Source organism: Macaca mulatta, chromosome 19 (genome assembly GCF_049350105.2).
Source record: "Macaca mulatta isolate MMU2019108-1 chromosome 19, T2T-MMU8v2.0, whole genome shotgun sequence".
NCBI classification, from domain to species: Eukaryota; Metazoa; Chordata; class Mammalia; order Primates; family Cercopithecidae; genus Macaca; species Macaca mulatta.
In genome coordinates, this window is record NC_133424.1 from 62,911,258 (window position 1) to 62,939,061 (window position 27,804).

At 51.6% G+C, this 27,804-nt stretch overlaps 1 protein-coding gene and 1 long non-coding RNA gene across 3 annotated transcripts in view; one reads left to right on the plus strand and one right to left on the minus strand.

Moving 5' to 3' along the window:
* Positions 1-27,804, minus strand: part of LRRC4B (leucine rich repeat containing 4B) — a 54,698-nt gene that overhangs the window by 4,252 nt on the left and 22,642 nt on the right.
* Positions 7,302-16,139, plus strand: LOC144337249 (uncharacterized). Its single transcript, XR_013410102.1, has 3 exons — positions 7,302-7,480; positions 14,987-15,172; positions 15,220-16,139. It is a non-coding gene; the product is annotated as an uncharacterized LOC144337249 (long non-coding RNA).

Consider the following 27,804-nt stretch of genomic DNA (forward strand, 5'->3'; position numbering starts at 1 on the left):
TGATACATTATTTTATTTTATTTTTGAGACAGAGTCTTGCTCTGTCACCCAGGCTGGAGTGCAGTCGCACAATCTCGGCTCACTGCCATCTCCGCCTGCCGGGTTCTAGCGATTATCCTGCCTCAGTCTCCCGAGTAGCTGGGATTACAGGCGTGTGCCACCACGCCTGGCTAATTTTTGTATTTTTAGTAGAGACGGGGTTTCACCATGTCGGCCAGGCTAGTCTCGATCTCCTGACCTCGTGATCCACCTGCCTCGGCCTGCCAAAGTGCTGGGATTACAGGCGTGAGCTACCGTGCCCGGCCAATTTTGTATTTTTAGTAGAGACGGGGTTTCACCATGTTGGCCAGGCTGGTCTTGAACTCCCGATCTCAAGTGATCTGCCTGCCTTGGCCTCCCAAAGTGCTGGGATATTACAGGCATGAACCACCTTGCTTGGCCACTACACATTAGTTTTAAAAATGAAAAACATAAGGCTGGGCATGGTGGTTCACATCAGTAATCCCAGCACTTTGGGAGGCTGAGGTGGGAGGATCACTTGAGCCCAGGAGTTGAAGACAATCCTGGTCAACAAAGCAAGACCCTGTCTCTACAAATAAATACAAAAATTAGCCCTGTGTGGTGGTGCGCACCTGTGGTCCCAGCTACTCAGAAGGCTAAGATGGGAGGATCGCTTGAGCCCAGGAGGTCAAGGCTGCAGCGAACTGTGATCATGCCACTGCACTCCAGCCTGCGTGACAGAGGGAGACGCCGTCCCAAAAATAAATAAATAAATAAATAATAAAAAATAAAAATACTAATACCAGCAACTAAGACACATTGAACAAGTCTTTGATGCCAGACACTGCTCTAAATGCTTTGTGGGTAATAACTTTTTTTTTTTTTTTTTTTGAGACGGAGTCTGGCTCTGTTGCCCAGGCTGGAGTGCAGTGGCACAATCTCGGCTCACTGCAAGCTCCACCTCCCGGGTTCACGCCATTCTCCTGCCTCAGCCTCCCGAGTAGCTGGGACTACAGGTGCCCGCCACCACGCCCGGCTAATTTTTTTGTCTTTTTAGTAAGGATGGGGTTTCGCCATGTTGGCCAGGCTGGTCTCGAACTCCTGGCCTCAGATGATCCACCCAGCTTGGCCTTCCAAAGTGCTGGGATTACCGGTGTGAGCTACCGCGCACGGTCACATGAAACCAAAGCTTTTATTGATCCCACTCGTGACTATCCAAACATTTCATTCTAGAAATTCCCATGTTTCAAGATCACTAAGATGTTATAAAACCTATGGTAACTATTATTATGTTTCTAATATCAGAATGCCAAAACGCATCAGACCTCAAGGGTTTCACACGAAGGATGATGAATTAGGCCCAGGGAGGTGCAGTGACTTGCCCAGGGTCACACAGAAGTTGACAGCAGAGTTGGGATTGGATCCAGGCCCTCTGGTTCCAGAGTCCTGGCTCTTGACCTCTGACCCTGGCTGCCGCCTTTCAGGGCTGGGACTGGGGTCCACAGGAGAGGCAGTGCTGGGTTAGAGCACGGGAGACAGGATCTCATAGGGTCCTCACTACTGATCACCACGCCGCGTGCACTGAGGCCCAGAAGGCCACACAGCCATCGGATCATATTTGCAAAGCCCAGATAGTGATGTGTACGAGGGAGAAGGGGACAGGCACTGGGGGAATGCAGTGTTACGGTATTAACAGAGGAAACAGAACCTCAGATGCATCCTGTGTCATCACAAAGAAGCTGAAGAATTAGGTATCAGAGTATATGCACCAAAAGAAAAAGGAGAAAAAGAAGCCAGGCGCAGTGGCTCACACTTGTAATCCCAGCACTTTGGGAGGCCGAGGCGGGCAGAGCAGTTGAGGTTGGGAGTTCGAGACCAGCCTGGCCAACATGATAAAACTCCGTCTCTACTAAAAATACAAAAATTAGCCGGGGGTAGTGGTGGGCGCCTGTAATCCCAGTTACTCGGGAGACCGAGGCAAGAGGGAGGTGGAGGTTGCAATGGGCTGAGATGGCGCCACTGTACTCTGGCCTGGGCGACAGAGCAAGACTCCATCTTAAAAAGAAAAAAGAGGCTGGGCATGGTGGCTCACGCCTGTAATCCCAGCTACTTGGGAGGCTGAGGCAGAAGAATTGCTTGAACTCGGGAGGTGGAGGTTGCAGTGAGCCAAGATCCCCCAATTGCATTTCAGCCTGGGTGACAGAGTAAGACTCTGTCTAAAAAAAAAAAAAAAAAAAAAAACTAGAAGGACATAGGACATACTCCAAGTTTTCTTAGCAGTGAACTCTATCTGTTGGGAATTATGGACAATTTTTATTCTTTTGTGATTTTTTTTCTTCAATGAACAAAAATTACTTTTATAGTAAGCAGGGATAAAAACAAAACCAAACCCAGGGCCGGGCGCGGTGGCTCAAGCCTGTAATCCCAGCACTTTGGGAGGCCGAGACAGGCGGATCACGAGGTCAAGAGATCGAGACCATCCTGGCTAACATGGTGAAACCCCGCCTCCACTAAAAAATACAAAAAAACTAGCCAGGCGAGGTGGCGGGCGCCTGTAGTCCCAGCTACTCAGGAGGCTGAGGCAGGAGAATGGCATAAACCCGGGAGGCGGAGCTTGCAGTGAACTGAGATTCGGCCACTGCACTCCAGCCTGGGCGACAGAGCCAGACTCCATCTCAGGAAAAAAACAAAAACAAAAACAAAAACAAACCCAGATATACCTGAGAGGCAGAAAAAATGGTAATATTGGTAGCATAGGTACAGTCATAAAATAATAATAATTTATGTTGGTGCTGTCCAATAGAAACAGAATGTGAGGCTGGGTGCGGTGGCTCAAGCCTGTAATAATCCCAGCACTTTGGGAGGCCGAGATGGGCAGATCACGTGGTCAGGAAATCGAGACCATCCCGGTTAACACAGTGAAACCACGTCTCTACTAAAAAATACAAAAAAAAAAACTAGCCGGGCGAGGTGGCGGGCGCCTGTAGTCCCAGCTACTCAGGAGGTTGAGGCAGGAGAATGGCCTAAACCCGGGAGGCGGAGCTTGCAGTGAGCCAAGATGCGGCCACTGCACTCCAGCCTGGGCGACAGAGCGAGACTCCCGTCTCAAAAAAAAAAAAAGAAAGAAAGAAATAGAAAGTGAACCACATGTGAAATGTTTGTTTGTTTGTTTTAAGACAGAGTCTCGCTGTGTTGCCCAGGCTGGAGTGCAGTGGCGCAATCTCAGCTCACTGCAGCCTTGACCTTCTGGGCTCAAGTGATCCACCCGCCTCAGCCTCCTGAGTAGCTGGGACTACAGGCACGTGCCAGCACACCTGGCTAAACTTTTATTTAAATTTTTTGTAGCGACGGGGTCTCCTTATGTTGCCTAGGCTGGTCTCAAACTCCTGGCCTCAAGCGATCCTACCGTCTCAGCCTCCCAAAGTGCTGGGATTACAGGCATGAGCCACCACACCCAGCCCACATGTGTAATTTTAAATTTCCTAGAAGCCACATTAAAAACAAAAACAAACAAAAAAACCCCAAATAGGTGAAATCAACTTTACGAATGTATTTATTTAGCGCAACATGTCCAAAATACTATCATTCGAACCTGTCATCAAGATGAAAACTTGTGACTGAGCCATTTTACACTTTTTATGGTGAAGCTTCGAAATGCAAGGAAACCCGACATGTGTTTTACACCCAGGGCGTCCAGGGCGCCTCTCAGCAGCAATGCACGCAGTCCCCGGGCCCAGCCAGCAGCCCCGATGCTGGCGGCTGCTCTGTGAGACACTGCAGGTTTACTCCGCACTCAGGGATGCTCTGTGGACGCAGTTGCCTTTTGTCCATCAAGCAGCCCTATGAACAAGGACTGTGATGGCCCCGTTTTAGAAAACGGAGGAAACAGGAGCCTGAAGAAGTGGCTTGCTCCATGGCAGAGCTGGGCAGGGCTGGCCGCAGCCTGCGCCTCTCCCAGTCTCCCTCGGCCACCTGGCACCCACCCATCGCCGTTCCCCACGGACAGACACGGAAACAGAGGTCGCAGATGTGCCATGGAGAGCAGTGCCCTGTTCAAATCCCCCTCCCCCGTCCTGGTTGTAGGGCCTGTCACTTGAGCTCTCTGTACCTCCAGGCCTACTCTTACCACGAGGAGGATGATGAAAAGCACTTTGGAGGGTGAGGGAGAGGAGATGAGGTCTCAGTGTTCAGGGATGCTCAGCACATCATTGTTCTCATTGTTACTGTTATCGTTGGCGTTGAGAAACTTGTGCCATGCCCTTGGGATTACAGCCCTGAGCTGTCCAACCCAAAGCCCCAAGCACTGCCCTGAAAGGCTCTCTTGGGGTCAAGAACCGTCCTCTTTTTTTTTTTTTTCAGACCGAGTTTCGCTCTTGTTGCCCAGGCTGGAGTGCAATGGCGTGATCTCAGCTCACTGCAACCTCCACCTCCTGGATTCAAGTGATTCTCCTGCCTCAGCCGCCCCAGTAGCTAGGATTACAGGCATGCACCACCACGCCTGGCTGATTTTTGTATTTTTTTTTTTTTTTTTTAGTAGAGACGGGGTTTTACCATGTTGGCCAGGTTGGTCTTGAACTCCTGACCTCAGGTGATCTGCCCAACTCGGCCTCCCAAAGTGCTGGGATTACAGGCGTGAGCCACCCTGCCCGGCAAGAACTGTCTTACTGCATCCTTTCCCGAAGAAAATCAGGGTCGCCCCCATCCTGGCCCCCTGTCCTCTGACTCCCTGTTCCAGTCTCCCTCCTCTCCACGCCCACGGGCCCGGCTGCACCTCAGCCCTCCCCCTCTCTCTCCAGGCCCTAGAAAGGTCTGTTTAGGCAGGGCGCGGGTCTGTAATCCCAGCTACTAGGGAGGCTAAGGCAGGAGAATCGTTTGAACCCAGGAGGCGGAGGTTGTGGTGAGCTAAGATCACGCCATTGCACTCCAGCCTGGGCAACAAGAGCGAAACTCGGTCTCAAAAACAAAAAGAGGTCCCACAGATCTCCTGTCCCTCCCCTGGGCCCTTCACAATCCTCCCAGGACTGCCCGTCAGTCCCAGCACAAGACTCTCCGTGCCGCGCTGTGCTGCCCACCAAGGCGACAATGACAGTGAGAGCCCATGAGACACAGTCTCTGCCCTGGAGCAGCTCATCCGCCTGGCACCACCTTCTCCTTCCTCCCCTACTTGTTTTCCCCACCTCCTGTTCTGGCAAGTCCCTGAGCCCAGCAGACACACTCCTGCTTCCGGGCTTTGCACCTGCGTTTCCCTCTGCCAGGAACACCTTTCCTGCTTTTTTCCTGGATACCTACCCCCATCGGTCCTTCAACACCTAGTTCCAGGGTCACTAACACGGGAGGATGTCCTGATCCCGTCTACCCACCCCAGTCTGGTCAGGGATCCCCAGGGCTGGGTTCCCTGGAGCCCAGAGTCCAGAGGCCTCCAGGGAGGGCAGGGACTGGGTCCCAACCACACGGCGTCTTGCCCAGTGAAGGACTCCACAGCCTCAGAGTGAAAGGGATAGACGAAGGCTGGGCACAGTGGCTCACGCCTGTAATCCCAGCACTTTGGGAGGCCGAGGCAGGCAGATTACTTGAGGTTAGGAGTTCCAGACTAGCTTGGGCAATAAGGTGAAACTGTGTCTCTAAAATAAAAAAAAGTTTTTTAAAGTAATATATACTCATTTAGGAAAAAGGTATGAGAAGAAAATAAAAATTGGCCAAAATACATCTACCCAGAGTTAATTTATGTTAATCATTTGGCACATCCTTCCAATTTTTTCTATGCATATTATGCAGGGATATATTTTTTCATCATCTTTTACTTTTCTTTTCTTTTTTTTTTTTTTTTTTGAGATAGAGTCTCACTCTGTTGCCCAGGATGGAGTGCAGTGGTGCGATCTTGGCTCACTACAACCTCTGCCTCCTGGGTTCATGCAATTCTCCTGCCTTAGCCTCCTGAGTAGCTGGGATTACAGGCGTACACCACCATGCCTGGCTAATTTTTGTATTTTTTTTTTTTTGAGACGGAGCCTCGCTCTGTCACCCAGGCTGGAGTGCAGTGGCACGATCTCGGCTCACTGCAAGCTCTGCCTCCCGGGTTCACGCCATTCTCCTGCCTCAGCCTCCCCAGTAGCTGGGACTACAGGCGCCCGCCACCACTCCCGGCTAGTTTTTTGTATTTTTAGTAAAGACGGGGTTTCACCGTGTTAGCCAGGATGGTCTCGATCTCCTGACCTTGTGATCTGCCTGCCTCGGCCTCCCAAAGTACTGAGATTACAGGCGTGAGCCACCGCGCCCGGCCTCATTGTATTTTCTTACATCATGAAAAGTGCTTCACAGACATGATTTGAATGGCTCTCTAGAGTACTGGCCCACGGCTATACCTATGTATAGGTGCTGCGATTATGGGCGTGAGCCACCGTGCCCGGCCGACTTTTTTCTTAATAGGCCTCTGCTTTGTCTAACTTCCCAGAGTGAACATGGCTAGCTTTCAGAACGGAATGAGACCTCCGTGAATGCTATTTCACAGGCAAGAGGGTGTGAATGTGTTTGCAGGGAGCTGGTGGGGGTCAGCCTGCAGGACGAAGCCTGAGGATGGGCTCGGGCAGGCCTTGTGGGGTAGGAGAGTGGCGGACTACAACAGGATGCCTCTGCAGGCACGGGTCCTGAGGGTCAGTTGGGTCCCAAGCCGGCCTGGGGTCTCTGCACCCAGCCAGAGATGCGACTGTGCCTGTGCATGAGGCTGGGGGGTGTGGGCATCTCCTGTCCAGGGCAGGAGAAGCAGGGGCTTGAGAATGTCTCTGGCCTGACTGGGCTGGAGCTCTAAAACTCCCCCCTCTGCCGGGGGTCCCCAGAGCTTGCCATTCTTCCTCGGAGAGAACATCTGGAGAATAACCCAACCTGGAGCTTCTCAGAGCCGGTTCTCAGAGCTCATTCCCTGGGACACTAAACACCAATAGCCAAAAAACATATCAATGCATTGGGAGCTTCCCCAAGACTCCGGTGCACCTGGCGTGCTGAAGCTCTGTGAAGCCAGAGGGAGACAGCGGCTTTGCTTTGCTCAACTCTGGGTTCCCAAACATAATACACATGGGACCCTTCTCACCAAACGCCACTTAGCACCTCCCTGGGAAATGCTGGTGATTGACGAAGCAGGTGCTCTGTTGCTATTTCTATTAATAATGATAACATCAATAATCATAACAGGAGGAGGAGGTCCGGGTCATCACTGATTGCTAGGCAGAGAATGAGGTGGACTTTAAAAGAAAGCCTGGACCAAGAGGCCAGGCGCGGTGGCTCATGCCTGCAATCCCAGCACTTTGGGAGGCTGAGGTGGGCAGATCATTTGAAGTCAGGAGTTCAAGACCAGCCTGGCCAACGGGGTGAAACCCTGTCTCTACTAAAAACACAAAAATTAGCTAGGCATGGCGATGAATGCCTGTAATCCCAGCTATTCGGGAGCCTAAGGCAGAATGCTTGAACTTGGGAGGAGGAGGTTGCAGTGAGCTGAGATTGTGCCACCGCACTCCAGCCTGGGTGACAGAGACTTGTCTTGATATTGATAATAATAATAATAATAAATACAGAAAGAACAAAGGTATTGCTGGTCCATGTGCTGTCAAGAGCCCCCTGGAACTTTCCCCCTTGCTGGGTTACACTGAGATGACCTGGGGCCCCCTTTGTTCCCAGCAAACCCTCTGTGCCCCACCCTGCCCTCCCTCCTTTCAGGGTCCTTTTTCTCAGTGGGGCCCCCCCAGCTCACCTTCCCTGTCCGAAGTGGGGCTGCAGCCTCGCCCATGGGTCGGCCAGCAGGGCCAGGTGGCTTCATGCCTTTTAATGCCTTGCAGCGAGCTTCCCCCATTTCTTCTCCATCCCCACAGCCCAGCTCCCGCCTCATCCTCTCTCCCTGGACCTTTGCCCCAGTCTCCTGCCTGGCCTTCAGTCTCTTCCCTCTAGTCCATCTCGGGTCCTGCTATGCCAGAGCTGACCCTGCCTCTGCCCTCCTCTAGACGCCTCCAGGGCTCCCCAGTGCCCTCGGGAAGTTCAGCCTGCATTGGAAGCCCTGCCTGGCATCTGCTTTTCTCCCCGCTCCCCTCTGCATGGCCCCTCATTCGCAGCCCTCACTCGGATACGAGTTAGCCAGGATAAGTTCCTGGACCCTCTCGCTGGGCACTCCACCTTTGCACATGCTGTTCCCTCTGCTCAGGATGCCCTTCCCTTTCATCCACCTGGAAAGCTCCTGCTCACCCTCTTGAACCCAGCCAAAAGGTCTCCATTCATTCCCCCATTGCTTATTGATTGAATGGAGATAAAGCAGCCTGCAGGTGCAGAGGTGGAGAGGGGCTGTTGTCTGTGAAAGGACATCACAACGTCAGCCTTGCAGAGCTGCTCTGAAGGCCTGAGGTGAGACTCATTCAGCTCAGGGCTTGGCACCTGGAGGCGTGCGCTGGGCACAGGTGATGATTCTCCGCAGGGCACGTGTTGTTAGGCTCCTCTTTTTTTTTGAGACGGAGTTTCGCTCTTGTCACCCAGGCTGGAGTGCAGTGGCGCCATCTTGGCTCACCGCAACCTCCGCCTCCTGGGTTCAAGCGATTCTCCTGCCTCAGCCTCCCCAGTAGCTGGGATTACAGGCATGTGCCACCACGCACGGCTACTTTTTTGTATTTTTAGTAGAGACGGAGGTGGGGGTCTCTCTATGTTGGTCAGGCTGGTCTCGAACTCCCGACCTCAGGTGATCCGCCCGCCTTGGCCTCTCAAAGTGCTGGGATTACAGGCGTGAGCCACCGTGCCCAGCCTAGGCTCAATTTTCAGAGAAGGAAGATGGCTCAGCAAGGCCACACGACCAGGAAGTGGCATAGCCAGGGTTTGAGCCCTGAGCCTCAGCCCCCTCCACGCCCGCCTCCTGCCTGCAGCTCCCGGAGCCTCTGCCGCACCCCAGGCTCCTGCTGACTCCCCCGGCAGCTCTGGAGGTGAGCATCACATGCCATTTCAGAGACAGGAGACCCAGGCTCGGTGAAGTCAAGTGACTCAGCAGGGTTGCCGGCCCTGGGGAGTGTGCACCTGGGGCTCCAGCCCACCGTGTGTTTTCCAAGTCTCCTTGGTGCCTCTGGACAGAGGATCGTGACAACAGCGTGGCCACAGGCAGACAGCCTGAGGCTGCTCGGAGCTCAGTACGCGGTGACCCTGCTGCAGAGGGAAGGAGGTGTGAAGGGAGATGAAGGGACACTCCCAAAGGGAGGGGGTGGGGTCCCCCTGCCAATCACTTTAGTAATGCAGTTGAGAACTAAGTGGGATGGGGGTGTTGCTGCAAAGGGAAGCCTGGTTTTGTTGAAACATGTGGCATAGGGCTGCTTTAAATAGGAGTCTCTTTATTTTGAACAGAATTCCAGTCTATTCTCTCTCCTCTTCTCTGCAGAATGCCTGCTGAGCAGCCTTGTGGGGGATGGTCGAGGCTGGGTTTGAATCCTGGCTTTGCTGCTGACCAGCTGTGTGGCCTCAGGTAAGTGTCCTAACCTCTCTGAGCCCACTTTTCTCACAGGTACCATGGGGTTATTGTGATGTTTGGGCAAGACAGTGAGTGCTTGGGATGAGACAGTGAATGTGTGGGGCATGGCGAGCATGCAATAATCTATATTTTTTCATTGTTAATTCAGCTGATAATGATCATTAACACTGGTCCTGGCCGGGCGCAGTGGCTCATGCCTGTAATCCCAGTACTTTGGGAGGCCAAGGCGGGAGGATTGCTTGAGCTTAGGAGTTCGAGACCAGCCTGGCCAACACGGTGAAATCTCGTCTCTACTAAAACAACAACAACAACAACAACAACAACAACAATAACAACAACAAAACCCACCAAAATTTACCCTGGCGTGGTGGCACGCTCCTGTAGTCCCAGCTACTGGGGAGGTTGAGGCAGGAGAATCACTTGAACCCGGGAGGCGGAGGTTGCAGTGAGCTGAAATTGCACCACTGCACTCCAGCCTGGGTGATAGAGTGAGACTCTGTCTCAAAAATTAAAAAAAAAAAAAAAAAAGAAAAAACACTGGTCCTGTCTCTGGGCTTCCGGTTTCTCCCTCAGCATCTTTCCTCTACACTGGCTGTCAGAATGACCGGAAATACAGTCCAGACCTTGCCACATCCCTGTTCCCAGCCCTCCCACGGCTATCACCCTCGGCAAAGTGTCAGAGGCCCTTCAGAACCTGCCCTGCTGCCCTCTCCTTGACTCTAGCCATAGTAGGGAGAAGAGAAATGAGAGAGATGCATGGGGTTCCCTCTGCTTGCCACAATCTGTCCAGCGTCTGCATTTGCACAGGCTCTGCCTCTTTTCTACACTGTCCTCCTCCTTGTTCTCTGGAAAATTCTAATTGCCTTCCTTGGAAAAGCCCTTTTTGACCCCTGGTCCCTCATCAGTCACACACACACACTCTTATTCGATCCCTATTGCAGTGACTATAGTTCGGTTTCGCACATCTGTCTCCTTGTCTAGGCTATGAGTCGGTATGAGCAGAGATTGTGTTGGGACGATCTCTGCATTCCCAGCACGCTATGCAAGGCCACGTTCATGACAGACTTTGGCCAAGGTCTGCTGAGTAAACAGACTAGAGTGTCCAAGGCTTTTACTGGGGAACACCCTGGTTGTGCTGGTCCCTGTTTCCCTCATGCTTTTTGGCCTGGGTGATAATGCCAACATGTCAAAATCATGTTGACATCAATATGACAGAACTTGGGAACTGAAAAGCATTGGTGTTCTAGTTCCAACCTATTTCTGTTTTTTTGTTTTGTTTTTTTTTTGGTCTTTTTTTCTTTTCTTTTCTTTTCTTTTTTTTTTTTTTTTGGAGATAGAGTCTCACTCTGTCGCCCAGGCTGGAGTGCAGTGGCGCAATCTCGGCTCACTGCAAGCTCCGCCTCCCGGGTTCCCGCCATTCTCCTGCCTCAGCCTCCTGAGTAGCTGGGACTACAGGGGCCCGCCACCACGCCTGGCTAATTTTTTGTATTTTTAGTAGAGACGGGGTTTCACTGCATTAGCCAGGATGGTCTCAATCTCCTGACCTTGTGGTCTGCCCGCCTCGGCCTCCCAAAGTGCTGGGATTACAGGCGTGAGCCACCGCGCCAGGCCCCTATGCTGCTTTTTACCTTCCTGTGCACATGTCTGAGATCATTAAAGCTACATTACCTTTCTTGTGTTTGTCATCATTTTTACTTTCATGATTTCTGTCCTCATGTTTTAGGTGTAGCTTTCGATTTTTTTTTTTTTTTTTTTTTTGAGACGGAGTCTTGCTCTGTAGCCCGGGCTGGAGTGCAGTGGCCGGATCTCAGCTCACTGCAAGCTCCGCCTCCCGGGTTCCCGCCATTCTCCTGCCTCAGCCTCCCGAGTAGCTGGGACTACAGGCGCCCGCCACCTCGCCCGGCTAGTTTTTTTTTTGTATTTTTAGTAGAGACGGGGTTTCACCGTGTTAGCCAGGATGGTCTCGATCTCCTGACCTCGTGATCCGCCCGTCTCGGCCTCCCAAAGTGCTGGGATTACAGGCTTGAGCCACCGCGCCCGGCCGTGTCTTTCGATTTTAAGTCAATTTGAAATCTCTGTTTTTTAACTGGAAGTTTAGCTCGTTTACATTTACTATAATTACTAATATATTTGGAATTCTTCCTATGACGTTATTTTGGGCTTTTTAATTGTCCTGAATTTTGTAGCCTATTCTTTCCCCTTTCCTGTCTTCTTTGTACTGGTTGAACGTCTTCTGATTCCATTTCTTCTCTCTGCTGTTTCAGAATTGATATATTTCCTCTTTATTTAGTGGTTACCCATAAAATTTAACATGCATACCTAAAGACCAAAGCCAGTTAATTCTTCTCTTCTCCTCCCAAGTAATACAAAGACCAAAGACTAGTTAATTCTTCTCTTCTCCTCCCAAGTAATACAAAGACCAAAGACTAGTTAATTCTTCTCTTCTCCTCCCAAGTAATACAAAGACCAAAGACTAGTTAATTCTTCTCTTCTCCTCCCAAGTAATACAAAGACCAAAGACTAGTTAATTCTTCTCTTCTCCTCCCAAGTAATACAAAGACCAAAGACTAGTTAATTCTTCTCTTCTCCTCCCAAGTAATACAAAGACCAAAGACTAGTTAATTCTTCTCTTCTCCTCCCAAGTAATACAAAGACCAAAGACTAGTTAATTCTTCTCTTCTCCTCCCAAGTAATACAAAGACCAAAGACTAGTTAATTCTTCTCTTCTCCTCCCAAGTAATACAAAGACCAAAGACTAGTTAATTCTTCTCTTCTCCTCCCAAGTAATACAAAGACCAAAGACTAGTTAATTCTTCTCTTCTCCTCCCAAGTAATACAAAGCTGATCTCATCTCTGACTCTAAAACAAAGAGGTATCCTGGTCAGCTTCCCAGTAAGGTAAAAGCAGGGGGTGGGGGGGAATCATAATCTGTTAAGTGCCGATTGTTGCCAGAGCTGTGCTAAATGCCCTGAGGTATGATCTCATTCAATCTTTGTGGAAATTCTGTCACATGGGGGTTATCAAGCACATACTCCTGCTCCCTTCATATCTGATGGTTCATAGCTGAGCAAATGAAGGCTCAGAGAAGTGAAGTCACTTGTCCCCAGTCTCACAGGCTCCAGAGTTGCAGAACCAAGACTCAACGTCTCCTCAGTCTGCACCCCACCTACCCACCCTAAACTGAAACAGCTGGGCTGTCTGTGGGCTTCACAATGCTGTTTGAGCTGTGGGGCCCGTTCATTCTTACATTACCATGTATTGTTTTGCTCATTGGACAGGTATTTTTTGAGAGCTGCTATGTGTCAAGTGTCATACTGGGCTCTGGGGGATCCGGCTGTGGACAAGACAGACAAAGCCCTGTCTTCCTAGATCCCGGCCTCAGAGAAGAAGAGAGACACCAAACGAAACAATTATGCAAACAATCATTTAACCAGCAAAGGTGTACACAGATAGCGGAGGCTGCCCTGGTTGCCGGGGAAGGCAGGCCTGGGGCCCCTCCAAGGCCTGATTTAAAACACCCTAGACCAGATCACCTCTGAAGCTGTGAGAGTCATCCCCCTCATGGCCCCTGACACAGAGCAGGATGGGCAAGGTGGGGATTGGTTCTTGAAGCAAGTAAATCCCCCTGCCCCTCACCCTAATATCTTTGGCCTGACGAAGAATGTTGACATTTTGTCATACAGTAGAGGACCCAGGCCTGGGGCCACCTCTGACAGCCACGTAGCTGCCCACACTTCCAAGTTCTCTGGCTCTTCAGCCTCCATCTGGTGAGCCCACCTCCACCTACGCTGGGCTCTGGGCCAGATCTCAATAACGCGGATGTGAATCCAGCAAAGGGACGTGGCCCCCGTCACTGACTGCGTCCTAACCCCAATGGAGACTTTCCTTTTATCCTGCAACTTGGCCTGCATAGGGGACTTTCCACTTTGGTTGTGGTAGGTAAATATTACTACAGCTGACAAAAATCCCGCCGAGATCTGTTGGGGTTTTTAAGAAAATAAATTGTCAAGAAATTCCTTATTAAAAATGTAACTGTGGTAAGAAAACAATTAAGTGAACTGTTCATCTTAACATTATAAATTGTATGTATTTATATTTATTTATTTATTTATTTATTTATTTATTTATTTGAAATGGAGTCTTGCTGTGTCACCAGGCTGGAGTGCAGCAATCTCAGCTCACTGCGACCTCCGCCTCCCGGGTTCAAGTGATTCTCCTGCCTCAGCCTCCCGAGTAGCTGGGATTACAGGTGCCCGCCACCACGCCCGGCTGATTGTTTGTATTTTTAGTAGAGACGGGGTTTCACTGTGTTAGCCAGGATGGTCTCAATCTCCTGACCTCATGAACTGTCTGCCTCGGCCTCCCTAAGGGCTGGGATTACAGGTGTGACCCACCACGCCCGGCCTATTTATTTATTTATTTATTTATTTATTTTTAAGACAGGATCTTGTTCTATTGCTCAGGCTAGAGTGCAGTGGCGTGATCTCAGCTCACTGCAGCCTCTGCCTCCTGGGTTTGAGTGATTCTCCCACCTCAGCCTCCTGAGTAGCTGGGATTACAGGTGCAAACCACCACACCAGGCTAATTTTTGTATTTTAGTAGAGACTAGGTTTCACCAAGTTGGCCAGGCTGGTCTCCAACTCCTGACCTCAGGTGATCTGCCTGCCTCTGCCTCCTAAAGTGCTGAGATTACAGATGTGAGCCACTGCACCTGGCCTGTTTTTATGTTTTGAATATAATGAGTCAAGCACAAAAGTTTAGCAAGTTTACTGTTGTTTGTGTGTGTATGTGTGTTAATTTTTTTACATTCAGATTTTAAAAACTGTTATTTGTCACATCAACTGTCTTTATGATGACTTCTCATATTTCTTCCTTGTCCCTGAGACAAGGGACTTGTGCCTTCCTCTCCAACAGGGACTTCCCTGACTGCCATGACTGGCAGCACTGCAGGGGCCGTTGTGGGCCCCTGATTCTCACACTGACCCAGCTCAGGCCTAGACGTCCGTGTCTCCCTCCTCCCATTCATCCTCCTGGGAGCGGCCTCCTGAGCCTTTCTGGGACCAGGCCCTGGCCTGGGTGGAAAGTCTGGCTGGATGGCTACCCCTCCACCACCCCTCCCCACCACCAGCAGCCCAGACAGGCATCTGAACCTGGGTGTAAACAACAAGGGGATGAGATCTGTATCAGAGGCATGTGCAAGGCCAAGCAAGGCAGCAGGACTTTGCCTAAGGCACCTGCGGGCGGGGTGGGAGAGTGGGGTTAAGCTGAGGCACAGGCCACGGTCCTACACCGCTTCCTGGGCAGACTTCCCTGGCCTCCCCTCACTCCCGGCCTTTCCTGCCCTATGCTCAGCTCAGCAACCCCCCGCCAGCTCGTGCACACTGCTACTGGACTTGTTCACCTTCCTTTTTTTTTTTTGAGATGGAGTCTTGCTTTGTTGCCCAGGCTGGAGTGCAGTGGCACAATCTCAGCTCACTGCAACCTCCGCCTCCCGGGTTCAAGCGATTCTCCTGCCTCATCCTTCCAAGTATCTGGGATTACAGTAACACGCCACCACGCCTGGCTAATTTTTGTATTTTTAGTACAGATGGGGTTTCACTACGTTGGTCAGGCTGGTCTCAATCTCCTGACCTCGTGATCCGCCCACCTCGGCCTCCCAAAGTGCTGGGATTACAGGCATGAGCCACGGTGCCCTCAGCCTCCCAAAGTGCTGGGATTACAGGCGTGAGCCACAGTGCCCTCGGCCTCCCAAAGTGTTGGGATTACAGGCGTGAGCCCCGGCGCCCGGATGAGACTTGCTCACTTTCTGAACCACCTCTTTCTGCACGCGGTGTCGAGAGGGCAGGGGTCTCTGTATGTCCTGCTCTCTGGGCCTCGAGTGGTGTCTGGCACACACTAGGTGCTCAATAAATGAATCAGGGCTGCACTGAATACTGCAGATGGATTAGCCAGGGCTGTTCAGACACAGGAGGAACAGCCCAGCAGGGAGAAGGATGCATAGGTCTCAGCTCAGTTCCTGGGCTCACCTCAGGGTGGTGACGAGACCATGGTGTCCTTGTGAGGATTAAACTGTCTCGATATCTGTAAGCCATGGGGAAGAGCGCCTGGAACAAGGCAAGCACATCTGTGTCTGTGACTATTTAAAGGCAGGGTAAGTTTCTGGAAGAGTGGGAAGGAAGGGGCTGGGCTGGCTTTTGGTGCCCAGTAGAGGGTGCCCCTGAGCTTGGTGTAGCTCCAGCAGCGCCAGGCATACTCATCCTGATCTGAGAAGGGGACAGGGTGGCTCGCAGAAAAGTGTCCCCTAGGAGGAGATGGCGTGGCGACTCTGGCTGGGTGTGCTGGCGGAGGTATGCAGGTACAGGCTACGGCTGGGAGGCTAGGAAGAAGCTGGGGCTTCTGGATGAGCAAGGACAAGGCCAGAGCCGGGCTGGGCTGTAGGGATGCAGACTGGGACTCAGTGGCAGTTCTGAAACTGAGTCGCCAGGGCGCAATGCCAGGGATAGCTACGAATTAGGAAGCGTTAGGAATCGCATTGAAAAAACCAAGTTCTGCAGCCAGCCTGCCTGGGCTGAGTCCCAGCTCCGTTACTAATCATGAGACCAGGACCGTGTGCAAGTGTCTTACTCTCCTACACCTCAGTTTCCCCCTTTGTAACATGAGAAGAATAGGACCTACTCAGGGGGCTGTCATGAGGCTGAAATTCGCTGACCTTGTAAAGGGCTTGGATCAGCGCTGGGGGCCCTGCTGACATTCTCCCGCCCACCCTTGCTGAGCTGTAGAAATAATTGGTCTATTTTCTAGACGAGAAGACAGGCTCAGAGAGGTAACTCAAGGCCTTAGCGTCATTCACGGAGGGGAGAACGTGGGTCTTGTGCCTCTCAGGGCCTCTCAGGCTGCTCGACAGAGATGTGGGACTGATACTCCCACCCAGCCCGTCTCTGGCCTGTCCCGAGGCTCGGGGCCATGTGGCTTTGCAGGACGCCAAGCAATTCTTTTTTTTTTTTTTTTTTTTTGAGATGGAGTCTCGCTCTGTCGCCCGGGCTGGAGTGCAGTGGCTGGATCTCAGCTCACTACAAGCTCCGCCTCCCGGGTTCACGCCATTCTCCTGCCTCAGCCTCCCGATTAGCTGGGACTACAGGTGCCTGCCACCTCGCCCGGCTAGTTTTTTGTATTTTTTTAGTTGAGACGGGGTTTCACCATGTTAGCCTGGATGGTCTCGATCTCCTGACCTCGTGATCCGCCCGTCTCAGCCTCCCAAAGTGCTGGGATTGCAGGCTTGAGCCACCGCGCCTGGCCGACGCCAAGCAATTCTATGCATTTGTCAATTTAACTTTAACAGTTGCATTGTGGGCACCTACAGTTTGTGGTATGCTGGGGCCAGCAAAAATGGAGATGGACAAACACAATGACATCAACAAATTGGGGGCTGGCACGGTGGCTCACACCTGTAATCCCAGCACTTTGGGAGGCTGTGGTGGGTGGATCACCTGAGGTCAGGAGTTCAAGACCAGCCTGGCCAACATGATGAAACTCTGTCTCTACTAAAAATACAAAAAATTAGCCAGGGGTGGTGGCGGGCACCTGTAATCCCAGCTACTCAGGAGGCCGCGGCAGGAGAATTGCTTGAACCCGGGAGGCGGAGGTTGCAGTGAGCCGAGATAGTGTCACTGCACTCCAGCCTAGGTGACAAGAGCGAAACTCTGTCTCAAAAAAACGAAAACAAAAAATTGGAGAGGCACCGGGGATCAGTGGGGTATGACCAGATTCGGGGCACACAGAAGGCACCTGAGGTTGAGATGTTTGTCTAGCTCATGAAGGACGACACAACCGTGATAATGGCCTCACTATGAAAGCTGCCAGCACTGCCCACAGCCGACCCCATCCCAGGCCCTCTGCTGAATCGTCCTGCACCTGCCGTCCCACCCGCCAGTGCCTGGAAGAGCCTGGCACATGTTAGCCCTCGGTATGTGCTTGTGCGAAGAATGAGACGCGTCCGATTTCTCAGCAACTCTATGACAGAGGGACTGTCACTATCCTCATTTCACTGACGACAAAACTGAGGCCCAGACAAGTTCAATAACGTACCTGAAGCCCCTTGGCTGGTAAGTGGCCGGGTTGCGATCAAACCTCAACTGCCTCCCACAGTCCCAGGCGCTGGCACTAACTAGGTGAACGGGACAGTGGAATGGCCTTCCAGGGAGCAGGAACAGCATGTGTGAGGGTGCTGAGCAGGGAGAGTACAGGAGATGCCAGTGTGTTGCAGGAAGTGGGAGGCACCCGGTGGGAGACGGGGGCAGACCACGTCTTGGAGGATCTCGGCTCAGTTGCAGCAACAAGGACAAGATACCCAGGAGAATGAAGTGGAAAGAGGAGGACGAGGCTGGGTGCAGAGGCTCGCGCTTGTAATCCCAGCCCTTTGGGAGGCTGAGGTGGGAGAACTGCTTGAGCTCAGTTCAAGACCAGCCTGAGTAACATAGCAAGACCCTGTTTCTACCAAAAATGTAGAGATTAGCCGGGTATGGTGGCACATGCCTGCAGTCCCAGCTACTCGGGAGGCTGAGGGAGGAAGAACTGCTTGAGCCCGGAAGGTTGTAGTTGCAGTGAGCCAAGATTGCACCACTGCATCCCTGCCTGGACAACATAGCAAGACCCCATTTTTTTTTTTTTTTTTTTTTTTTGAGACAGAGTCTTGCACTGTCACCCAGGTTGGAGCGCAATGGCGCAATCGCAGCTCACTGCAACCTCTGCCTCCCGGGTTCACACAATTCTCCTGCCTCAGCCTCCTGAGTAGCTGGGATTATAGGTGCACACCACCACACCTGGCTAATTTTTTGTATTTTTAGTAGAGACAGGGTTTCACTATGTTGGCCAGACTGGCCTCGAACTCCTGCCCTCACGATCCATCCGCCCTGGGCAAGGCCCCACTTCTAAAAAATTAAAAATAAAAAAAAAGAAGAGGATGAGCTCCAGGCATTGATACATGGTGTGTGAGGTTCTGTTCCTTCTTGAGCCAAATCAAAAAAAAAAAAAAAAAAAAAAAAGGAGCAGCAGGTGTGTAGGTGTGTGGTCAGACCTGAGTCTGAGGCCAACACCAGGCACTAACTCCAGCTTCAGACCACAGGCAGCTCAGAGCCACTCCGCCTCTCCCACCTCGGGGCTTTCATCCACTGAGTAAGTGGAGACATTCAGCCTATCTCCTTCCGCACGAAAATATTTGAAATCTAAAATCAAGCAGGGTAAGGGCCCCAAATTGCAAAGAATCCAAATGCCCATCGGTAGGAAAAGGGTAAAGAAACTGCTATCTTCATCCGACAGAATATTATGCAATGACAGAAAAGGAGAGGAGGAGCCAAGGCTACTAGGAGCACGGATGTGACTCTCATCAACGGTGCAGAGTGAAAGAAGCCACACAAGAGCCGGCGTCTGCACCAGCGCGAAACTGCCCCTTGCAGTCAGAAGTCAGAGAGAGTGCCTTCGGGAGAAGGGGGAAGCAATGGTGGTGGGAAGCGCGTGGGGGACTGAGGTGGCGGGGGCTCCCTCGCTCCCATCTCCTGACCCGGGTGGTATTTACACAGCTCTTCTCTCTGTGACGATCTTTTTCCCTGGACTCTTAAAGATTGTGTTCTTTTCTTTTCTTTTTCTTTTCTTTTTTTTTTTTTTTTTTTGAGATGGAGTCTCGCTCTGTCACCCAGGCTGCAGTGCAGTGGCGCGATCTCGGCTCAGTGCAACCTCCGCCTCCTGGGTTCAAGCGATTCTCCTGCCTCAGCCTCCCGAGTAGCTAGGATTACGGGTGCACGCCACCGTGCCCGGCTAATTTTTTTTTGTATTTTTAGTAGAGATGGGGTTTCACCAGGTTGCCCAGGCTAGTCTCGAACCCCTGACCTCCAGTGATCCGCCTGCCCTGGCCTCCCAAAGTGCCGGGAGTACAGGTGTGAGCCACCGCGCCTGACCGACTGTTCTTTTCTGTGAGAGTGCTGTGCGTCATCATGAGAAAAAGTTAGGAAGAAACTGGCAAAGTATGGGAAGTCCTATTTGAAAAGGGTAGAAACTGAGGCTCCGAGAGGTGACAAGGATTATCTGGGCCTCGAGATGGCGCTGCTGAGGGAATGAAGAGGACAACACAGCTGGAATGAGAGCCAGAGAGGCCGCAGTTAGACACGAAGTCTCAGCAGCCTGGGAACGGACGGCAGAGGGCGCACTGCTCCCTCCTACCCAGAGGACCTCGAGGCTGCTGGTCCCAGGCCCGCGGCGGGGGAATGTCCCACTTGACCTCAAGAGAGGTCAGCTCCTAGATTCCCCCACATAGATCCTTCCTTCCGCCATTTTCTTTCTTTCCTTCCTTCCTTCCTTCCTTCCTTCCTTCCTTCCTTCCTTCCTTCCTTCCTTCCTTCCTTCCCTCCCTCCCTCCCTCCCTCCCTCCCTCCCTCCCTCCTTCCTTCCTTCCTTCCTTCCATTTTTGTTTTTTTTTTTTCAGACGGACTCTCTGTCTGTTGCCCAGGCTGGAGTGCAGTGGCACAATCTCAGCTCACTGCAACCTCTGCCTCCCAGGTTCAAGTGATTCTCCTGCCTCAGCCTCCTGAGTAGCTGGTACTACAGGCATGCACTACCACTCTCAGCTAACTTTGGTATTTTTGGTTGAGGTGGGGGGTTCGCCATGTTGGCCAGCCTGGTCTTGAACTCCTGACTTCAGGTGATCCAACTGCCTCGGCCTCCCAAAGTGGTGGGATTACAGGCCTGAGCCACCGCGCCCGGCTCTCCCCCCATTTTCTTCCTTAGAGGGCTCTAACTGGGAAAAGTCTGTCCAATCAAAAGCTGTATGTTTCATGCCCCGGGAGGGATCAGCCACCTGGAAAATGCAAACTAGTGGGTAATTTAAAAGCCATTCTTGGTATTTGCCTTGGTAATGCACTATGGCCAGGGTTTTGTTTGGTTGGTTAGGGTTTTTTTTAGATAGTGTCTTGCTGTGCCACCTAGGCTGGAGTGCAGTGGCACAATCACGGCTCACTGCAGCCTCTGCCTCCCAGGTTCAAGCTATTCTCCTGCCTCAGCCTCCCAAGTAGCTGGAATTACAGGTGCCCACCACCATGCCCAGCTAATTTTTGTATTTTTAGTAGAGACGGGGTTTCACCATGTTGGCCAGGCTGGTCTCAAACTCCTGACCTTGTGATCCACCTGCCTTGGCCTCCCAAAGTGCTGGGATTACAGGCGTGAGCCACTGCGCCCAGCCGGGTTTTGTTTTTTGCTTTTGCAACGGAATTACCATCCTGTAGCTGCCCCACTTTGGCTGTCTGGACCTAGCTTCTCCACAATGACTCTCAGGGTGGGATAGACATATATACCTTCTGAGGCACAGGGCGAGCCCATGGGGGCTACAGCTTGCTGGGCGACCTTGGATACATCACTCAGAGCCTGTGCCTCCATTTTCCAATCCATAAGACGGGAGCAGTCATCCTGCCCTCACAGGAATAAATGGGGTTGGATGAGCACTCCCTGCCCCCCTGCTCTAGGTAAATGCTTTGAAATTTCTTTTTCCTCAGGAAAAGGTGAGCAAATTCCAGTATAGATTTTTTTCTTTCCAGCTTGCATAGGATTTTATACTTAGTATTTTAAAAGTTTAATTTGTTCTGATTATAAAAGTTATTGGCTGGGTACAGTGGCTCACGCCTGTAATCCCAGCACTTTGGGAGGCCAAGGTGGGCGGATCAAAAGGTCAGGAGTTCGAGACCAGACTGGCCAACACGGTGAAACCCCATCCCTACTAAAAATACAAAAAGTAGCCAGGCGTGGTGGCGGGTGCCTGTAGTCCCAGCTACTCGGGAGGCTGAGGCAGGAGAATCACTTGAACCAGAGAGGTGGAGGTTGCAGTGAACCGAGATCGTGCCACTGCACTCCAGCCTGGGTGACAGTGTGAGACTCCATCTCAAAAAAAAAAAAAAAAAAAAAAAAAAAAGTTATTAAATGCTCTCACTGAAGAAAATCTAGAGAACAAAGAAAACATGAAGGAGAAATTAAATATCCCTGTAATACTAATGCAAAGAGAAAAGACCCTGTTGACCTTCCTGGGTGTTTCTCAGTCTTTTAAAATATACTACTTAAGGCCGGGCGCGGTGGCTCACGTCTGTAATCCCAGCACTTTGGGAGGCCGAGACGGGCGGATCACGAGGTCAGGAGATCGAGACCATCCTGGCTAACACGGTGAAACCCCATCTCTACTAAAAAGTACAAAAAACTAGCCGGGCGCGGTGGCGGGCGCCTGTAGTCCCAGCTACTCGGGAGGCTGAGGCAGGAGAATGGGGTGAACCCGAGAGGCGGAGCTTGCAGTGAGCTGAGATCCGGCCACTGCACTCCAGCCTGGGCGACAGAGCGAGACTCCGTCTCAAAAAAAAAAAAAAAAAAACTACTTAAGTTTTAAAAGTGAATTGGAGATCCTATTCACATTCTTTGAAAGCCCAGTATTACGTTTTGAGCATTTCCCCATGTTGTCCACTATTATTTGAAACTCTGTTTTAGATAGCTGCATAATATTCCATTGTAAGCGGCACAGTGATTGATTGAACCCAGGGGTCCCCAACCCCTAGGCCACAGACCGGTACTGGTGGGTGGCCAGCTAGGAAACAGGCTGCACAGAAGGAGGCGAGCAGCAGGCGAGCGAGCATTACAGTCTGAGCTCTGCCTCCTATCAGATCACTGGCGGCATCAGATTCTCTTTTATTTAAATTACAAAAAAATTTTATTTTTGAGAGTCTTGTTCTGTTGCCTAGGCTGGAGTGCAGTGGCATGATCTCAGCACACTGCAGCCTCTGCCTCCCGGGTTCAACTGATTCTCCTGCCTCAGCCTCCCGAGTATCTGGAATTACAGACACCTGCCACGACGCCAGGCTAATTTTTGTATTTTTAGTAGACACGGGTTTTGCCATGTTGGCCAGGCTGGTCTCAAACTCTCGACCTCAGGTGATCCACCCACCTCGGCCTCCCAAAGTGCTGGGATTACAGGCGTGAGGCACCACACTCGGCCAGCATTAGATTCTCATAGGAGCGGCCGGGCGCGGTGGCTCAAGCCTGTAATCCCAGCACTTTGGGAGGCCGAGACGGGCGGATCATGAGGTCAGGAGATCGAGACCATCCTGGCTAACACGGTGAAACCCCGTCTCTACTAAAAAATACAAAAAACTAGCCGGGCGAAGTGGCGGGCGCCTGTAGTCCCAGCTACTCGGGAGGCTGAGGCAGGAGAATGGCGTGAACCCAAGAGAAGGAGCTTGCAGTGAGCTGAGATCTGGCCACTGCACTCCAGCCTGGGCGACAGAGCAAGACTCCGTCTCAAAAAAAAAAAAAAAAAAAAAAAATTCTCATAGGAGCGTGAACCCTATTGTGAACTGTGCAGGCAAGGGATTTAGGTTGCTTGTTCCTTATGAGAATCTAATGCCTGATGATCCATCACTGTCTCCCATCACCCCCAGATGGGACCATCTAGCTGCAGGAAAACAAGCTCAGGGTCCCACTGATTCTAAGTTATAGTGAGTAGTATAATTATTTTATTATATATTACGATGTAATAATAATAATAGAAATAAAGTGCACCGGCCAGGCACGGTGGCTCATGCCTGTAATCCCAGCACGTTGGGAGGCCGAGGTGGGCAGATCATGAGGTCAGGAGATCGAGACCATCCTGGCCAACATGGTGAAACCCCGTCTCTACTAAAAATACAAAAATTAGCTGGGCATAGGCCGGGCACGGTGGCTGATGCCTGTAATCCCAGCACTTTGGGAGGCCGAGGTAGGCGGATCATGAAGTCAGGAGATCAAGACCATCCTGGCTAACACGGTGAAACCTCGTTTCTACTAAAAATACAAAACAATTAGCCGGGCGTGCTGGTGGGCGCCTGCAGTCCCAGCTACTTGGGTGGCTGCAGCAGGAGAATGGCGTGAACCTGAGAGGCAGAGCTTGCAGTGAGCCGAGATCGCGCCACTGCACTCCAGCCTGGGTGAAAATGCGAGGCTCCATCTCAAAAAATAAAACTAAAAACAAAAATTAGCTAGGCATGGTGGTGTGTGCCTGTAATCCCAGCTACTCGGGAGGCTGAGGCAGGAGAATCGCTCGAACCTGGGAGGCGGAGGTTGCAGTGAGCCAAGATTGTACCACTGCACTCCAGCCTGGTGACAGAGCGAAGCAAGACTCTGTCTCAAAAAAAAAAAAAAAAAGAAAAAAGAAAAAGAAATGCACCATAAATGTAATGCCAAAACCATCTCCTCGGCACCCCAGTCCATGGAAAAATTATCTTCCATGAAACCAGTCCCTGGTGCCAAAAAAGCTGGGGAGCACTGATGTAACCAGTCCCTTGTCAGCACGAGTTGAGGCTACTTCTAAATGTTGGAGTCGGGCCATCCTTAAACACAACTCTTTGAAGCCCCTCTAATAATTTCCATAGGATGGATTGGTTTGTTCCTTAAGCTGGAACCACACTTACTTGCCATACAACCTCCTAGTGGGCCCCAGGAGGGCCCCAGGGCCACCCGCTAAAAGCCCTGGGTGGATTCAGCGGTACTTTGTTAAATTAAGTACATGAATATCCTATGGCCCGGCAATTCCCTCTGGGTATATATTCCACAGAAATGATCACGCGGCTCCCAGAGGGGTCCTGAGGGAGGATTTGCGGTGGGGCAGCTAGAAGCCTCCGGGACGTCCAGTCTCATCAGGAAGCAGTGGGGGACTTGGCAGGTGGACGGGGGTGGGTGCCCATCAATTCTGCAGCAGCGACAGCAGCAGAGTGGACACACGCAGCAACGTGAACCACTCTCAGAAACACAGGCCGAGTGAACACAGTGAGACAAAGACAGCGATCTTAACGCAGCTTCCTCTGCATAAATTAAGAATACATGCACACAAAACAACAATATCCATTTTGCAAGAACACACGCAAGCAAAAAATCCACAGTAAACACATGAGGAGGACTTTCTGTGAGGAGAGGGGAAGGCGGGGATACGAGGATAAAAGGGAGGGAAGGAGGAAGGAGCCGGTCCGGTGAGGACCACGTGCCTGACGGAGGAGCAAGGAGTGGACAGGCTGGGCCCAGCCGAGGTGGCGCAGCTGCCCCCCAGGCCCCGAGGAGATGGAGGAGCAGATCTGTACCCGGTCTTCTCCCAGGGGTCCAGGGCATGTGAGCTGGGGGAAGGCAGTCTCCAGGCCTCTGCCTTAAAAGGCATTTCTGGAGACTCCAGGCTTGCAGGCCCTACCAATCTCAAAAAACAGTGATGGGGTCGGGGGAGGGCCTCAGAAGATTGCTGATTTTTTTTTTTTTTTTTTTTTTTTGAGACGGAGTCTTGCTCTGTCACTCAGGCTGGAGTGCATTGGCACGATCTCAGCTCACTGCAGACTCCACCTCCCGGGTTCAAGCCATTCTCCTTCCTCAGCCTCCCAAGTATCTGGGACTACAGGCACGCACCACTATGCCTGGCTAATTTTGGTATTTTTAGTAGAGATGGGGTTTCACCATGTTGGCCAGGCTGGTCTCGAACTCCTAACCTCAGGTGATCTGCCTGCCTCAGCCTCCCAAAGTACTGGGATTACAGGCATAGCCGCCACCCTTCCTGGCCATGATCTTTTAAAAAACACATCCTCTGTCTTACTATGGGGACTACCTACTGTCCCTGTCATGTGGCAGAAGAACATTTTAACCCTCTCACCAAAGATGAACGGCAATGTTCTAGCCTCCCAGAGACAGGCCAGCACCGTCACCCTGAGGACTTAAGAGTCCCTCAAAGTCCCCACGAGGTTCTTGCTGCCCGCACTGCGCCCAGGCCAGGGCCAGGCGAGAACAGGTGACAGGAGTCTCCTAGCCAAGCTCACGGGAAGGCGTTGCAGGGATTCGCGTCGGCTCCCACCGACAGATGGCTGCAGGGCCGCTGCCAAGGATCTGGGCAGGAGCTTGGGAGCTGGCCTCCCATTTACAGGCAAACAGCTGCTGGGCACCTACTGCATGCTAGGCTCGGCCCTAGGTGCTGGGGATCCGGCAGGGAACAGTGCAAAGTCCCTGCCTTCATGCAGGTGGCGGCACAGCAGGGGACAGATGACAACCAAGGCGGCAGGCCACACGGGAGGCTCTCGAATCCCCAGAATTCAGCCTGTCGCTACCAATGCTTCAGTGTCAGGCCCTAGGGTGTGTGTGTGCGTGTGCGTGTGCGTGTGCGCGTGTGTGTGTGTGTGTAAGGGAGGAGTACACTCAAATGAGGAAGCCACATAGAACTCACAGGGTGGTGCTTCTGTCATCATCCCTCAGACCCAGAAACTTCACTTCTAGGAATTTATCCCAAGGGCAGAGTCCAGAACGCTAGGAAGAATGAGCCAATGGATGTCCCCCGGTGTTGTTCATATCAACCCAGAAACTGTAAATAAGGAGGCCGGGCAGGGTGGCTCATGGCTGTAATCTCAGCACTTTGGGAGGGTGAAGTGGGTGGATCCCTTGAGGCCAGGAGTTCGAGACCAGCTGGGTCAATATGGTGAAACCCCGTCTCTACTAGAAAGTATAAAAATTAGCCGGGCATCGTGGTGGGCACCTGTAGTCTCAGCTACTTGGGAGGTTAAGGCAGGAGAATCACTTGAACCCAGGAGGTGGAGGTTGCAGTGAGCCAAGATCGTACCACTGCACTCCAGCCTGGGCAACAGACTCCATCTCAAAAAAAAGAAGGGCCTGGTTAATAACGGGATGCTGGCTGGGTTGCGGTGGCTCACGCCTGTAATCCCAGAACTTTGGGAGGCCAAGGTGGGCAGATCACCTGAGGTCAGGAGTTCGAGACCAGCCTGCCCAACATGGTGAAACCCCGTTTCTACTAAAAATACAAAAAATTAGCCAGGCGTGGTGGTGTGCGCCTGTAATCCCAGCTACTCGGAAGGCGGAGGTGGTAGAATTGCTTGAACCTGGGAGGCGGAGGTTGCAGTGAGCTGAGATCGTGCCATTGCACTCCAGCTTGGGCAATAGAGACTCCATCTCAAAAAAAAGAAAAAAGCAAAAACTCCATTTACAAATCAGCAGCAATTGTGCAACGCACTGTGCATGGGTTGGGAGGGTGTCCGAATCCAAAGGCACCAAAGCGAAGGAGAGCTACCCGTGGCTGTGGATTTGTGGTTGGCTTCTGTCCTCCTGTTTTTACTTAGGTATATTTTCTAGTTTTCCTCAATTAATTTGTATTCATTCTGTAATAAGTAATTAAAAATATACTTCTGGCTGGGTTAGGTGGTTTATACCTGTAATCCCAGCACTTTGGAAGGCCAAGGTGGGGGAATTGCTTGGGCCCAGGACTTCAAGACCAGCCTGGGAAACATAGAGAGACCCTGTCTTCATAAAAAAGGGAGGGGGGGGGAAAAGGTCAGGCGCAGTGGCAGCACGTTGGGGGTCTGAGGCAGGTGGATCATCTGAGGTCGGGAGTTCAAGACCAGCCTGACCAACATGGAGAAACCCTGTCTCTACTAAAAATACAAAATTAGCCGGGCGTGGTGGCGCATGCCTGTAATCCCAGCTACTCAAGAAGGCTGAGGCAGGAGAATCGCTTGAACCCGGGAGGCGGAGGTTGCAGTGAGCCGAGATGGCGCCATTGCACTCCAGCCTGGGTAACAAGAGTGAAACTCCGTCTCAAAAAAAAAAAAAACAAAAAAAAGGTAGTCCCAGCTACTCTGGAGGCTGAGGCAGGAGGATCACTTGAGCTAGGGAAGTTGAGGCTGCAGGGAGCCGTGATAGCCCCACTGCCCTCCAGGCTGAGTGACAGAGTGAGACCCTGTCTCTAAAAATGAAACCATTTACATAGACACAGGAAAGAGCCAGGAAGGTATTAAAATAAAATATAGAGGCCGGGCGCGGTGGCTCAAGCCTGTAATCCCAGCACTTTGGGAGGCCGAGACGGGTGGATCACGAGGTCAGGAGATCGAGACCATCCTGGCTAACACGGTGAAACCCCGTCTCTACTAAAAAAATACAAAAAACTAGCCGGGCGAGATGGCGGGCGCCTGTAGTCCCAGCTACTCGGGAGGCTGAGGCAGGAGAATGGCGTAAACCCCGGAGGCGGAGCTTGCAGTGAGCTGAGATCCGGCCACTGCACTCCAGCCCGGGCGACACAGCGAGACTCCGTCTCAAAAAAAAAAAAAATAAAAAAAAAAAATAAAATAAAATATAAACAGTAGTTATTTATATCTGGTGATGGAACTAGGGTGATTTTTTCACTTTTTTATTTGGATAACTAAAAAGTTATTACTTTTTTTTTGAGACAGGGTCTCTCTGTTGCCCGGGATGGAGTGCAGTGGTGAAATCTCAGCTCGCTGCAACCTCTGCCT